Raw genomic sequence first — 15006 nt, forward strand, 5'->3', positions numbered from 1 at the left:
CCCTGGTGGGATCTGAGAGTTAGACTGACAGAATGAGGTTAACAGCAGAGAAGCATGCATATTTGTTTAACATAAGTTTTACGTGATAAGAGTAGCCTTCATAAAGAACTTTCTTCAGGAAGCGACTCATCACTTCCTCCCTTTACGTGATTCTTTTCTATCTGTAAGTGAGAGAATCTTGCTTTAATATGGTCAGTTGAGTGACCAAGTTCAAAGTATCTGACTTGAGTGCGGGGGCAGGGTTGAGCTGGGGTTGGAATCTAGTGGACCCAAAGGTGGGGGTGGAGGAAACATCAGGAAATGGGAGGATACTGGCTGCCCCATGAACTGGTGGAGGCACACAATAAATTAAGACAACCAATTGGTGTAATGCAGGACTTCAACTAAAATCCCTATGAGAAAATTAACCAAACGAGGGGAAAGAGCAAGTTAATAAAAGTCAATTGTTCAATGAAAGTCGTTTTCTGCTTATTTCCCTTTGGTGCAGTCACTGTTAATTTCAATTATTTTTAGCAACTTCCCTTTGAACCCATTGTTTCAAAACTCAAAAGTCACTTTCAGTAAAGTTGAACTTTGTCCCCAGTATACAGAATGAGGGGCTCTCCTAACTAATTTCACTGGTAAAGTAAGACAACCAATTGTGTGGTATTGAAAAATCCTCAAGAGTAATATATTCAGCCCATTTTTTCTATATGGTACGGATAGTTAATGGAACTGAATCTATTTTGGATAAATAAGGATTTCCAGATGCTTCTAGATACTCAGAATGGGCACTTGCATTTCAAAGCTATAGACACTGGAGTGCAAGTTCTCCACATAGGAACTAGGTTTTTTATGACTTATAATTTTTCTGCTCATCAGTCACATGTTAAAGAATGTTGTTGTTTTGGCCACTTACTGTTTTTGGCCACTGAACCATTTTGTTATGAGTCTTTGGTGTGAGAAATTTAATTTGTGACCATGACATAAAAAACAGTAGATTTTTTTTTAAGCAAAGGGAAACATGAAGAACCCAGGAACTTTTCTTTCCACCCATCCTTTGATGCCGTCCTTGTTCAAGGTGCTCTTGGATTTCCAGCTTCTTCCTGTTTCATCTATCCAAGAGGAATTAACAACCTAGTTTGGCCTTCTCTACTTAGCCACACTCAGAGACACCAGTCTCACATCTCCACATTCACAGTCCATTCTCTAAAAGCTTGCATTCAAATTGCTCCAAAATGCAGAGAAACCTGCTCAAAAACCACCAGCTTGAAAGCCCTCCAGAAGGGCAAATCCTTGACTTGAGTGTGTTTGCTCTGGGTAACAAGTGACTTCCTGCTTCGCAAACAGGAGTGTCAGAGGGCTGATTTTTAAAATTCCAAGGAACCTTATAAGTCACATTTTGACAACTTACAGGCAAAGTGAAACAGATTATCAGGAATATTTGGATTAGGTTTTCTTAAACTACATAAATATTTAAAAATCAAAGGAGTATTACTGCAAAGAAGATAAGAAATTTAATCCTCCCCCTCTCCTCCCCCTCCCCCAAGGAATCACCTAAATCTGTGGTCAGCAAGCTGCAGATCGCGAGCCATAAGCAACTCTTTGGCCCCTTGAGTGTGGCTCTTCCACAAAATACCATGACCTGGGAGAGTCTATTTTGAAGAAGTGGCATTAGAAGAAGTTTAAGTTTAAAAAATTTGGCTCTCAAAAGAAATTTCAATCATTGTACTGTTGATATTTGGCTCGGTTGACTAATGAGTTTGCTGACCACTGACCTAAATCATTTTGCCTAAGTCCCTGGCTTCACACTCAGGGATTCTGCTCTCTAGAGGGCTGCGAACCAGTGCTAGCACCACCTGGAACTTGGGAGAAACTCAGATTCTTGAGCCCACCCGGACCTCTGGAATTTGGAACTAGAGGGCCTGGGCCCAGTAATCAGTGTTTAAACAGCTCTCCAGAGCAGATTATGATGGGCACAGAGTTGAATAATCACTGAGATTTATATAGTATGGTTATATGTTAACATAGGGTTCTCACACTGAAAACCCACCAGTTGAATCAGAAGCTCCTCATACATTTAAAAGAAACCCTGGCTACTGGGTTTCTTCATGGGGAGTCTGTCCTATCCCCAAAATGGCACAACTCTCTTCAAGATAAAACCTTAAACCATTATGGCAACTGCCTATACATCCAACTTCACTTCTCTCTCCCACTTTCTTCTCATTTCACTCTTCCCTCCCTGAAACCCCTCATGCCCTGCAAACACAGTGTTCTCCAGCCTCTGCCTGGAACTGTGCCCTTCCTTTATTGTCATGTGTCTAACTCCATTGTCCTTCAGGGCCCAAGTCAAGGTCACTTCCTTCAAGAAGCTGCCTTTGACTCACTCTAGTTGTGCGTACACTTCCACCCTTCACTTTCCTCTGTCAAAGCACCTACTGAAATGCATCATAATGGTCTATTTGTAAGTCCTTCTGCTATCCCATGATTCCCCCCACTCTCCACACACACCCTGAAAGCAGGACCTCATCTGTCTACTCTTCTTTGCCCTGTACCCTAGTCTCAAGTCAGGTACAGGTACTCAATCAATGTCTGTTACAAAGTTCTCAAGATGGCACATTATTAGAGTGCTATGAGGTGAAGGGCATGCGCTATGACACCAGATTGCACGGGTTCAAGCCTTAGTTCTACCATTTTCTAGCTATGCATGTTTGTGGAAGTTGCTTAACCTCTCTTTCCTCAGTGTTCTCTTGTATAAAATTGAGATAGGGGTGCAATTACCTCACAGGATTGTTGTTTCAAATGCTTAGAGCAGGACCTGACGCGTATTAAAGCCTTGATGCTTCCTGTTAGCAACAAAAAGGATCAACAAGGGTCCTAAGATATTTCAGTAGCTAGAAAGGCACTCCCCCTTCTTTCTCCAAATTTCCATATATCTTCTCTAGGCTGCCAATATTTCTTTCTCCTTTCTCTTCTTTCTCTGATACAATGCTCTCTAAGAATACAACATTCCACATTTATAGCCATTAGAAGTATGTGTGTGTGTGTGTGTGTGTGTGTGTGTGTGTGTGTGTGTGTATAGACATAGTTTGTTGATTTAGTTTCTGAAGTTAGAAACAGAACTAAAGTATATCAGCAATTAGAAAATAGGCATTAACCAATTCCAAAAAATTATGAAGGATAATTCGTAACAATAAATAAAACCTACATGCTCTTGAAAGTTATCATTTATGAAATTACTGAAATAAGGTGTGGCTCAAGTAAAAAGAGGGGGGAAACAGACTTAGTTTATAGCAGATATGGAATTTAAATATACCAGCAGTAGACAGAATTGTCTGATAAAGTTAGGAGAAGTTGCAGACAACCTGTGCAAAAGCAGATTATTTTTGTGCAAAATTTTTTGAATTGTATCCAGAGCAAACCAAGTCTAATTTCCAGTCACATGTCTAATTACATCAGCAGTTTGCTTATATATTTACTTTTCTAAAATACTATTTTTACCAATAAATTACAACATATTCACTTACTGGATGCATGTTTTGGGGCCTCTTTTACACAGAATATTGTTTCAGGTTTTGTAAATCATCCATGCACTTCCCAAACTCACCAAGTTTATTGTTACCATTGCTGGTGGTGAAGATAATTCTGTTATTGCTATTAATTCCTGTCTCTTGCCCAGAAACAACTCTATCACAGGGTCTGTGTCGAGTGATTTTTAAAAACTTGCTTATGTACAATGTCACTAAATTTTCACAGTCTTCTATGAATTAGTTAGCTGTTCCCATTTTAGAGAGGGAAGCTTAGAAAGGTTTAACAACCTGCCACGCCTCGATTGAAAACTCTCTAGATTGGAGGTCAAACAATTTTAGTCAGATTCTGAACCCCAAACCCAGCTCTTACCACTATGCTGTTTGGCCTAAATAAGATAGGCTGCCAAGACATAAGCGAACAAAAAGGTCAGCACCTGATGGTACAAAGCAGGGTAGGGTTCTCTTCCAAACTTGCGGCCCAGAGAGGGTTACAGATTCAGCAGGAAGGATGTCCCTGCAGCGAGGAGCCAGCTGGCAAGATCATTAACCTACCCAGAGGAATGCAGGGAGGAGCCCCTTCAGCCACCAGTGTAAACACTTTTCTAAACACAAACTGGCCGACGTTTTCTAACTATTATTACTTATACATAATTAAATGTGCATCAGACTTTGGGAGAAACATCTAAGGTGCTGGTGAAAAGTGTGTACGTACGGCTCCCTTCCCTGCCCCCATTCCCACCTTCGCACATGCGCATTCTGATTTTATAGGGCAGGTATGGCCTGGCAATCTGAATTTGACCAGCACTCCAGCGAGGTTGTCCACGGGTAATCTCTAGACCACACGTGGATCAACCATGCTCTGTATCGCCAGCATTTTGAGTGTCATTTTACTGTTCTCTTGCACTAATATTTTACCTACTTTATTGCAAAAACCCAAAAAAGACATTGCAGAGGGATGAGATGTTTCAAAATAAATAACTGCTCATATATTTTCTCCTCTTCACTCAAGAGAGGATGCAGCTCACTGTTACCACCCTGGGTTGGATGAGCCTCTGGCCCTACCCTCGAAGGCCCAGCCCTGCCTGCACACTGCTGGGAGGCAGGAGGCTGTGGATTTTGTACTAACTCCCTGTTCAGGCCCATCCTCCTATGTCTCCCCAGGTCTCCTTCAAACAACTCAGCAAATCTACCTCTGAGGCTTCAGAAGAGCTGCAGGCGCAGGTATGGGTAGTTTATGCAATGCCAGCTCCACCGTGAGGTGGTGACCTTGACCTTCTGCTCCGCCGTGGTAACCCCATGGGGGTGCATGAAAACACAGTGTCATTGGTAATACATTCAGAAATTCTCCCTGAAGGGAAATTTAAATTCACTGTGAAGTCCACGTTGTCATTTATTTTTATTTGTTGCTTTTAAACAGAGATAGAAAACTCAAATCGGAAGTGTTAGAATTGTGATTTTGATTTTGAGTGAAGGTAAAATATTGTGTGAGATGAGCAAGACCTAAATAGAACGAAAAGATAATGGGAAAGAGTCAATCAGAGAGGAGTAGAGTGAGGCCATTGGGAGGGTGGGAGGAGGAGAGAGCTGAGCTCTGGATGCAGGAAAGGGCTGTCACTTCCTTGGAGACCGGAAAGGAGGAGAGAGATGGGTGTTGAAGCAGATACTTTTATGGAGATGGTGGTGAGAGGCCAAGAGAGCCCTGTCCTTTGAGAAGGCAAAACTGCCTCCTGAGATGAGGTATGTGAATATGTGTGTGCATGTGTATGTTCATGTGTGTGCATGCACTTGGACACACTAGTGCTTGGACATGTGAGAACACTGGAGACCCCATGGAACTGTCTCTACATATAATTAGTCTCCGGCTAGGTGAGGGCTCATATGCCTCTTCTGATCTGCCTGGGATTAGAACACACAGTTATCTGGCTTCTGTGCACTCTCACTTACAATGCATGAGTGTGTATGCATTTAAATATTTCACATGTTCTTAAAGTTTCTCTCAGGCTTTCTCTCAGTGTCTAGTAGACCCCATGCAGCATATGCTCGGTAAATAACTTCATTGACTGAAAGATCTTCAATTGGTCGTGTCCCTGCTTAGCCAGTAAAAGCAGATGCCAATGGAGACAAGCGGCTATCATTCTAGGTGTGTCCTGTCCTGGGGACAGGGAACTGAAACTGATCAGCATTTTTAGTAGGAAAGCATATTATAGTAAATAATGCAGAAGTTTAATGCATGTTATGATATTGAACTTAACACTTTACTATCTATTTCCTCTCCACACACACACACACACACACACACACACACACACTCACATATACACACTCTCACATACACGCACCCATTCACACTCACATTCATACACACACTCACATATACACACTCTCACACACAAACACGCACCTGTTCACACTCACACTCATACACACACAAAAGTGTGTTATGTAACAGACTAGGATTTTTTTTTCTGTAGTGGCAAGAAACAACACACATACACACACAGACACACACACACACACACACACACACACACACACCTGCTGGTGCACGCATTCAACCCAAGTCCAAAATCTTTCTACTTCTTAGAAGGCCAGAAACATGATTTTTGTGTGACGTGAGGACACATGAGCGCTGGACAGGAGAAAGGGTTAACTAAGGATCTCTAGCAATGCTTCCACTTGCTCTCCAAGGAGTAACAAAGAGAGGAAGCACAGCCTTTGTGGAAGGAAATTCCCAGGCCCCACTTCGGACATTCGCAACCTGCCCTGTGAACCCCGGAGGAGTGTCTGATGATAAACACTTGCAAACAAAACAATCCATAAAAGCATTTTTACTAGTGTTCTCGCATTTTCACCCAAGGGCTGGAGCACATTTTCCTGCCTCTGTGGACCTGAGGGGGCCTGCACATCCACCTGCTGGCAGAGCCCAACAATTCCGCCCCAGCTCGGGGCTTTCTGCCCCTCCCTCCGCCCTTTGTATGGCGTCTGTGGGTGCAGGTTTCTTTGCCTCTTGGGATTGTGTGGGAGCCCCATGCTCACATGGGGCCAGTGGAATGTAGACTGCGGATCCCTTTCAGGTTGGATATGGACCCTGCATGCAGACTGGAGACCCACCTTAGCATCTTCTGGGATGACTCCCAGACATAACCTTGAACTTTACAGCCTTGAGTAGTAATGCAATGGCCTTCCCCACCCCAGGAGTGGGAGGGCTTGGCAAAGGTGTGAAAACCCAGCTAATAAAGTGTGTTGATTACACAACACATTAGGCTTCTTTTTCTGTAATGGCAAGAAACAACACACACACACACACACACACACACATACACACACACACACACACACACCACTCACCAGAACAAGAACAAAAACAGCAAACCCAAAGAGCAACAAAAATCTCTGAAGTCTTGGTAAATACATATACAGTAATTTCTCATAAGGAATCCAAAGCATTTTAGAAACAAAATGCAAAAATCAAGTGTGGTCAGATTATTGGTAATAATGTACCTTATTTATGCCCAAACTATTAGGACATGAGCATTATTGCAGCCATTCTGTAGATGAATAAATCAAGGATCAGAAACTGGCCTAAGAAACATTAATAGCAAAGATCTGGGTGATTCATGTTTCTGGTAGCTGCTTGTGTGTGTATGTGGGTGTATATGTGGTGTGGTGTGTGTATAGAATGTGTTCAGTATGTGTGTTGTGTGGTGTGTGGCGTGGTGTGTGTGTGTGTGTGTGTGTGTGTGTGTGTGGTATGTGGTGTGGTATGTGGTGTGTAGTGTGTGTGTGGTATGTGTGCTTTTGTTACTATAAAATGCTTAACCACCCTTTACTAATTGCAGTCTAACCCAGGATCTTCAAATTCCTGTTTCTGGGCCAGACCAGAGTCCACTTCACAGCACGAGCGAGGGTTAGATCCTCAACCGTCAATAGAAAGCTGAGCCTTTATTTCTGAAATGCCATCACTGGTCTTGGATATTTTTAGATGAAATAATCATACATGTCTACTCATTTGCATCTGCCCAGAGCTGGTGGGTGACCTCCATCATGACCCCAGACTCGGACCCCATAGACTGAGGCAATGACAGGTTGCAGATTTCACTCTGGGCGGGGTTACCATGAGCCTTCCACTCAGTCCTCCCTCTGCCCTTTGTACTGTAACAATGCTCGGAAACGCGGGCTTGTGAGAGGAAATTCCCAGGGCCAGAGTTTGGACGTGAGGCAGTTGCTTTGCTATGCTGGGCAGGCTGATGTGCGCCTAAAAATAAACATGCTGGTCTGCATGAGGTTCTATGCTTTTGCCCTGCACAGTGGATTACATTTCAAAGGGAGTTTTAAAAGTGTTTTTAAGAAAGCAAGTCTAGGTGGACATGGAGAATAAAATATATCATGGCTTCCTTGCGATTTGACAAAATGTACCACTTGCTGATACCCATTTCTTTGAATGGGCGATAGTTTTTTGTTTTTTTTTTGCCTGAGGATTTCAAAACAAGGTTCAAGAAAGCAAAGGCATGCTGGGATGCTGTCCAAGCAACTGCAGGAAGATGGTAGCATCCCAAACCACAAGACCAGCCAGTTCTTCTCAGTGTAGGAAGGATAAAGTATTAGCAAAGAACCCTGGGCTGGCCCGGAGCAATGTGTGACCTGCGTGGGACCTCCTGTAACAGAATTCTTCCCTAAGTCTCCAGGTACTTAGCTGGTAGAGAGGCTGTTATTAATGTGGCTCATTTAGCAGAAAAAGAAAGGTAAGTCAACAGTGGACCATGAACTTGACTCAGAGCAGGCAGATAACTCCAACCAACTCTCTTCTCTCCCCAAAAGGCAAATATCTTATTCACAGTCCCTACAATTTAGAAGATGGTAGAACCATTTACATTGCACTCCTTAAAATTAGATTTTTTAATGGCTAAGCATACATGCCCATATAGTGGTGTTTGCATTTTATAAGTAGAACAGCTAGCAGGGGTATAGCTCTGAGTCTTGCTGTTGCTTGCCTGACCCTGGTTTGGCTGAAAATGGGCCAAATTGTGTCCGTTTTCTGTCAAATCAGAATGTGTTTGCAGCACAACAAGTAACCCACAATCTAGTTGAAGAGTAACCAAAGAAGAGTGGTTTCGAGTGAACTTTTGCTGCCTCATTGTTCTCATTCCTTCTTTGCTTTTTCCTGGAAGTCCAACCTAACTCTATTGTTGTTGGAAAGACCCTAGTTTTAAATGGTCAAGCAGATAGGCAGAGTTAGTTAACCAAAGGACAGCTACTGTCGCTCTCTAGCCTGATGTTTGTGGGGTTTTTTTCAGACCTTCGTTTGGTAGCTTTGGGTTGGGGGCCTGACATCACAAGACTCTCGGTGGCTTTGAGCGGGAAGGACCTTCAGGTCATCACCCGGACCCCACCCAGCACGGCATTCCTTTGGGAACACCCCGGCCATAAGCTTCCAGGGTGCTGGCTCACCGCCCAGAACAGGACGTTCACCAAACCACTCGTTTTAGACAATTCTGATGGTGGGCAAATCCTTCCTCGCATTGAGCTAAAACCTGTTACCCTATAATTTCCACTCATCAATCCTCTGTCGACCTCTTTCCCCACACAGGTCAATCTTTAAATATTTGAGGGTAGCCTTCATGTGCCACAAGACCGACTTCTTACTTCAAATGCCCCCTGGTTCCTTCAACTGGTCTGCAAATGACAATTTTCTCATTTTCACCATGCTGACCAGCCTCCTCTTTTAAGATCTATTGTATTTCTTGAGGCAACATGTTAAGTACTTTAGCTAATTAATCTTCTCTATAATCTTGTGAGCTAAATATGATCTGCATTTTCAGAAACAAAACTAAAATTTGGCAAGATACAGTTACTAACCCAAAGAAATGGCAGATGGAAGATTCAAAACCAGATCTACCTCTTTCTAGCCCACCACACGTCTCTGATTAAAAAAGAAATGTTGAACCAGGTATAGCCAACGTTGATCTCAGATACATTCTGAGATCTGTGGCTGTTAGAATCCTCTTATGCATATTAACATTCCTCTTGTTGCTACCAGTTGTATTTACCAATAGAGATTAATGGGAGTGTTTCTTTTCATTTTTATTGAGGTATAAATGACATGTAATATTATGTTAGTTTCATGGTACAATGTAATGATTCGATGTTGGTATATACTGAGATGTGATCATCACAATAAGCCTAACTACCATACATTATACAAAATTACAAAACTCTTTTTTTCCTTGTGTTGAGAACTTTTAGGACTTACCCTTGGTAACTTTCAACTATGCATTACAATATTATTGACTACAGACTATGGTGTACATTACATCCCCATAATTTCTTTGTTTTATAATTGGAAGCTTCTACCTCTTGACCCCTTCACCCATTTTGCCCAGACCCTCTAACTCCCTCCCCTCTAGCAATCACTTGTCTTTTCTCTGTATCTATGAGTTTTGTGAGGGTACTTTTGTTTTTTTGTTTTAGATTCCACAAATAAGTGAAATCACATAGTATTTATCTATCTCTGATTTATTTCAATTAGAGTAATTCCCTCAAGGTCCATTCATGTTGTCACAAATGGCAAGATTTCATTCCTTTTTATGGCTGAGTATATCCCACTGTATATATGTACCACATCTTCTTTATCCACTCATCTATTGATGGACATGCAAGGTGCTTCCATACCTTGGCTATTACAAATAAAGCTGCAATGAACATACGAGTGCATATATCTTTTCAAAGAAGTGTTTTTGTTTTCTTTGGATAAATACCTAGTAGTAGAATTCACAGATCATAAGATAGTTTCATTTTCAGTTGTTTGAGGAGCTTCCATACTGTTTTCCAAAGTGGCTGCACCAATGTACATCTCCACCAACAGTGCACAAGGGTTTCCTCTTCTCCACATCCTCACCAACACTTGTTAGCTTTTGTTTATATATAAAAGCCAGAAATTAATGTTAATTTAAATAGTTAGGAAGTGACCAGGAAAAAAAAACCACTTTGGCTGCTAAAGGGCAACTATAGACAAGGTGGGTGTGCAGTTGGAATAGAGGTCAAGAGACACATGCGCAACAGGAAGCAAGGAATTTAGGAGGCCCAGGAGGCACCTTGTTATGGAAACTTCAGGTGGTAAGAGAACAAGACAACAGGGCTCAAAGAGAGGGGAAGTGGTTGCATGGGAGTGCCTAAACAGTTTGCTTTAACCCGAGCCCCATGGTTGTGTCTACAGAATAAATATAAAATATTTGTTTTTCCCCCAGCTGATCATGCACTCTAGGGAGTGCAAAGTTTGGGGACAAAGGATACTATGTCCAACATCTGATTCTAGGTGAAATCTGGGTAAGCCACACCTTTAGGTGGAAAAAGAAAATGCCTGCAAGTAGTCAGAAAGAGAGTCCTTTGCAGCTCTGCCACAATGAGGGTCAGGGACTGGCTCTATGTCTATAGGCTTCTACGTTTTGCCCAAACCACTTGGTAGGGTTACTTCCTTCCTTTCTCCTGGCTGCTTCCCAAAAGCAGAGCTCGCCTGAGGATGTCACTGCCTCTGCCCTCAGCTGCCCCTTTTCAAAGTAGTTCTACATACAACAACTAATGCCCAGTGGATTAAAGTAAGCTTTAGGCCACTGCTCCCTACCAAGGCCACTGCCACATTGTGCTCCATAGAAGGTACCAATAGACAGTGTTAACGTCTGTGGCTGAGCACCTGGGCATAGTAGTAAAATGACTCCCTTAAGATCTCTTTGGCAGTTTGGCTCAGAAAACTACATGATAACACCCTTCAAATAATCAAGCTGCATGAGAGAAGGTGAGTGCAGAGTCTCCTCGGATACCGTCTTTTATGTGCACACATGAAGGTCGAGGCTCCTCTTCCTTGTTGCTCCTGTCTTACTTTACCACTTGAGAAAAATCAAGGTTCAGAGAATGAATGTGGACTCACCCACATTACTATGACAAGGGAGTTACAGGTGCAGGACTAAGTCAAGGCCCCAAAGCTTTTTACTAAATCAGACTTCAAGCTCCTGATATATGTACTTGGATGTGCCAACATGTATTAGAGATCAGATTTTGAGTTTTCTTTAATGCTTTTTAGGGAGAAGCAGGACAGAGGATGAGAAAATGTATGTCCTCTATAAGGAGACTTGGATGGAGGCAGGACTCACATCTGTGTCAATCTGTGTCACTTGCCATTGTATCCCTACAACAGAGCCTGGAGTTTCCATAGAAAGTGCTCAGAAAACATGTATTTCTTAAAAATGTGTAAGTCCATAGTCAGAGGACACACAGGAATTGACCAATGGATGCATAAATAAGTGGAACAAAAACAAATCAGTGTTTCTCTCCCGCTCAATCAATAAATAAAAATTAAAAATAAAATAAATACGTAAGTCTCTAACTTGGAGGTGTGGAGAGTGAAGGGCACTGATAAAGAAATACCTAATGGGAGAGGCTATCCCCAGAGACATAAAGAAATCAACTCTAAAAGGGTATAGTACAAGGTAGGTACTCAAAATAATTGGTGAAAAAAATGAATCTAGCCAAGTCTCATAAAGGAGAGTGCAGAAACATGTTATAGGGATCAGCAATTTCCTTAGAAAGCTTCAAACTATTGATCTGGTAATAAATTTGGGTTCTCCGGACAACGAATTCATTCATGTGCTCACAAATTCAATAAACATTGATTAAGCAAAAGCTGTGCACCTGGCATTGTTTCAAGTGCTATGGATTCAGAAATCAAAGACTGGTAACTCCGCAAGGAACAAAATAAGCATAGCAACCACTGTTTAATGTGCTAAGGGCTAAGCAGCACATTTCACAAAGTGCCATCAAACCACAGCCCCGAGGGACACTCAGCGTGAGGTGGACTGGATGCGGGGAAAGGAGGGAAAGAAGTCAGGCTGCAGTGGATAGCTGGGTGGAGAAGATGACTGGCAGTGACCTGGCCAGAGAGAACAGCACCCATAGACACAGGTGGGCAGAGAGCTCTCTTGTCCTGAGGAGATGAAAGGTATTTAGTACAGCTGGAAGCTCAGGTGCAGAAAGGAGAGGCTGGGCACAATGATAAGGATCAGACCTTAAAGGTCTTGTTTACCTTCTTTAAGTTGGGGTTTCTCAAAGTTTAATGTGCAGGGACCTGGTTAGAATGCAGATTAGGGAAGTCTGAGGAGGGGGTGGAGAGCCTGCCCCTCGGACAGCCCAAGCGATGCTGATGCTGCTGACTCCACAGGGCCCTTTAGGCAGCAGGCACACAATGGAACTAGTTCACTGTGGAGAGTGACCTTGTCAGAACTGCATTTTCTCAAGAACCCTGTGGTAAGACATGGAGTACAGAATGGAGGGAGACTGTGTTGAGATTAAAACCATGCGTGGCAAGAAATTTTGAACAACTGAACTAAATAAGCTAAGAAAGAATAGTCTATGTTCAATAAGCCTAATGTAAATAGACTGATATTCTATGAAGTCACTATAAAATATTTCCCTGAGAAGAAGACTATGAGGACAAAAATTAAATAAACAAAAAACCATAAGAAGCAGAGGAGGAATTTCAGAGAACAGGTGATGTTATTTGAATGTCTTGACCCCGCTCCAGGTCTCAGTGGACACATTATCTTGAACCCCACTGACCCCAAAAAGCAGCCCGCTATGGGGTGAGCACCATCCCTGAAGCGCATGATCACAGCAGAGTAAATAAGCCATTCTTCACAGATACCCTTTGACATATGTGGCCACTACTTGCATTCAATTTCAGGAAACTTCAGGAAGAGCAATTGTTTCACAGAAAATTCTGGAAAGTAAACATGGAAGTCCACAGGATCCTGAGCAAAATTCTTTCTCATTTATTTACAACCCATAGGTCCCCAACATTAGAAACACCTGTTTCTATCCCTGTTAGAAAACCCTCTCAGCTCGAGTATACCTTTAATCAAAAGGAAAAACTCAGAAAAGAGTAAAATAAATAAATAAATAAGTCGGTCTACATTATTTGGGCGGGGGGGGGGGGGGGGCGAGAGAAGGGGAGGGGAGGCAAGTAAACCTTTTTCCCTTCAGCAAAAGCCAAAAAAAAAAAAAAAAAAAAAAGAAAAGCAACCTCTAATGAGATTGGCCCTCCAAAAAGAATAACAATCAGCATCATGCTCTATGTACTATGCAAGTAGGCATTCTTTATCCAAGATGTACAAATTTAAAAAAAAAAAAAAATGCCACCTCCTTCTCACCCTTTTGCTCACAGTCCTGTAAATCAGTCCACGTCATAAGACCCAGGTGGAAGGTTTGCAGCCTAATCAAAAAGCCAGGTGGACAGTCACATCTACTTCAGAACAGCTCAAATCACAGGCAGCAGGACAAAACACAGTAACCCAGGGACCTACCTTTCTCCTCTGTGGTGTTCAGGCTCCTGAAACTGATCCCTGTCCCAGGGGTCTTCCTAAGGCCCTCCTATGTGAGAGGAAATGTGAGGGCCTCCCATCCAATCACACAGCCACACGGGGTGGGATTCCCAGAGCAGCCTCCAGATCCTCAGGGCGCCCACAGACCTGAGGGAGCAGAGGTGGACTGCCTTCTGTTCTCTGCTGCAGGAAAGAGCTGGGAGACTCAGTGTGGCTGGGGGTGGGGGCAGAGGCTGGGGGAAGGGAAGTAATATGGGAGCCGTAATAAATAAGAGATCCTCTCCACATGACTTCCTGTATTTGGTGCCTGTTGCCTCTCTCCAGGCTCCCTAGAGGAAATAAGAAATTCAAACTTGTCCTTTGGCCACTGGAAAGAAGAGAATAAACATGCTAAGAACCATGAAAATGAGAATGAGCGGGGCAGCAGGCAGGGAGCTGATGGGCCAGCTAGCTTTACCTTTTACCAAGTGCTCGCTTCCTGAAGTTTCCCCAAGTGTTTGACTCTGCTAAAGTCAAGAACACCCTCATCTTCCTTCTTGGACCTGAAACATTGCCTGGCTGCTGTCCAGAAGTCCTGCCCCAGAGGTGCTAGTGAGAGCCAGTCACAGGTCTGAGCAGAGTCTATTCGCAGCATGGAGCAAGACCTGCGGGGTTCTGTCTTTGGAACTGCAGATGACATTCTGTCTTATCTTAGAACAGCTCCTAAAGTCCTCAGGCCATTTTACCCTGCGTTTTAAAGAATCACTGTAAAGGCTACCATCTATGGATTGCTGGAAGCAGGACTCCCTGTGTCATCAGTGGGACTCGGGATGAGATGAAAAATACGAAGCCATTCAAAAATTAAGGAATTCAAGATGGTGACAGCAGATAATGAAACCAATCGTGGGGCCCCTTCTGCCCTGAGTATGGGACTGTATGCAACTGTTTGATTTGTGCATCCATGGAGTCAGTCCTGGCTGGGGAAGAAAGGTAGAACTATGGGTGTGTTGGTTTTAAGCAGCTGTGTTATCAAGAGGCCAAGACTGTTGCATTGTGCTCTGCTGGGTGACAGGCCTGAGAAGCAGTGGAGGAATGAGAAGCAAGGGAGGAATGCTGGCTTGGGCGTGTGAGTGGGCAAAGTCCACAGCTGA

General features: G+C 43.1%; 1 protein-coding gene across 2 annotated transcripts in view; it reads right to left on the minus strand.

The window, feature by feature from the left end:
* ADGRF5 (adhesion G protein-coupled receptor F5) overlaps positions 1-14068 on the minus strand; it is a 101192-nt gene extending 87124 nt beyond the window's left edge. For both annotated transcript variants that reach the window (XM_084889827.1, XM_084889824.1), the window contains exon 1: positions 13859-14068. The gene's annotated coding sequence lies outside the window, so the exon portion shown is untranslated. The remainder of the gene's footprint in view (positions 1-13858) is intronic.
* Between the last annotated feature and the right edge of the window lie 938 nt (positions 14069-15006).

Source organism: Pipistrellus hanaki (assembly GCF_964339955.1).
Source record: "Pipistrellus hanaki genome assembly, chromosome: 7".
Classification (NCBI taxonomy): Eukaryota; Metazoa; Chordata; class Mammalia; order Chiroptera; family Vespertilionidae; genus Pipistrellus; species Pipistrellus hanaki.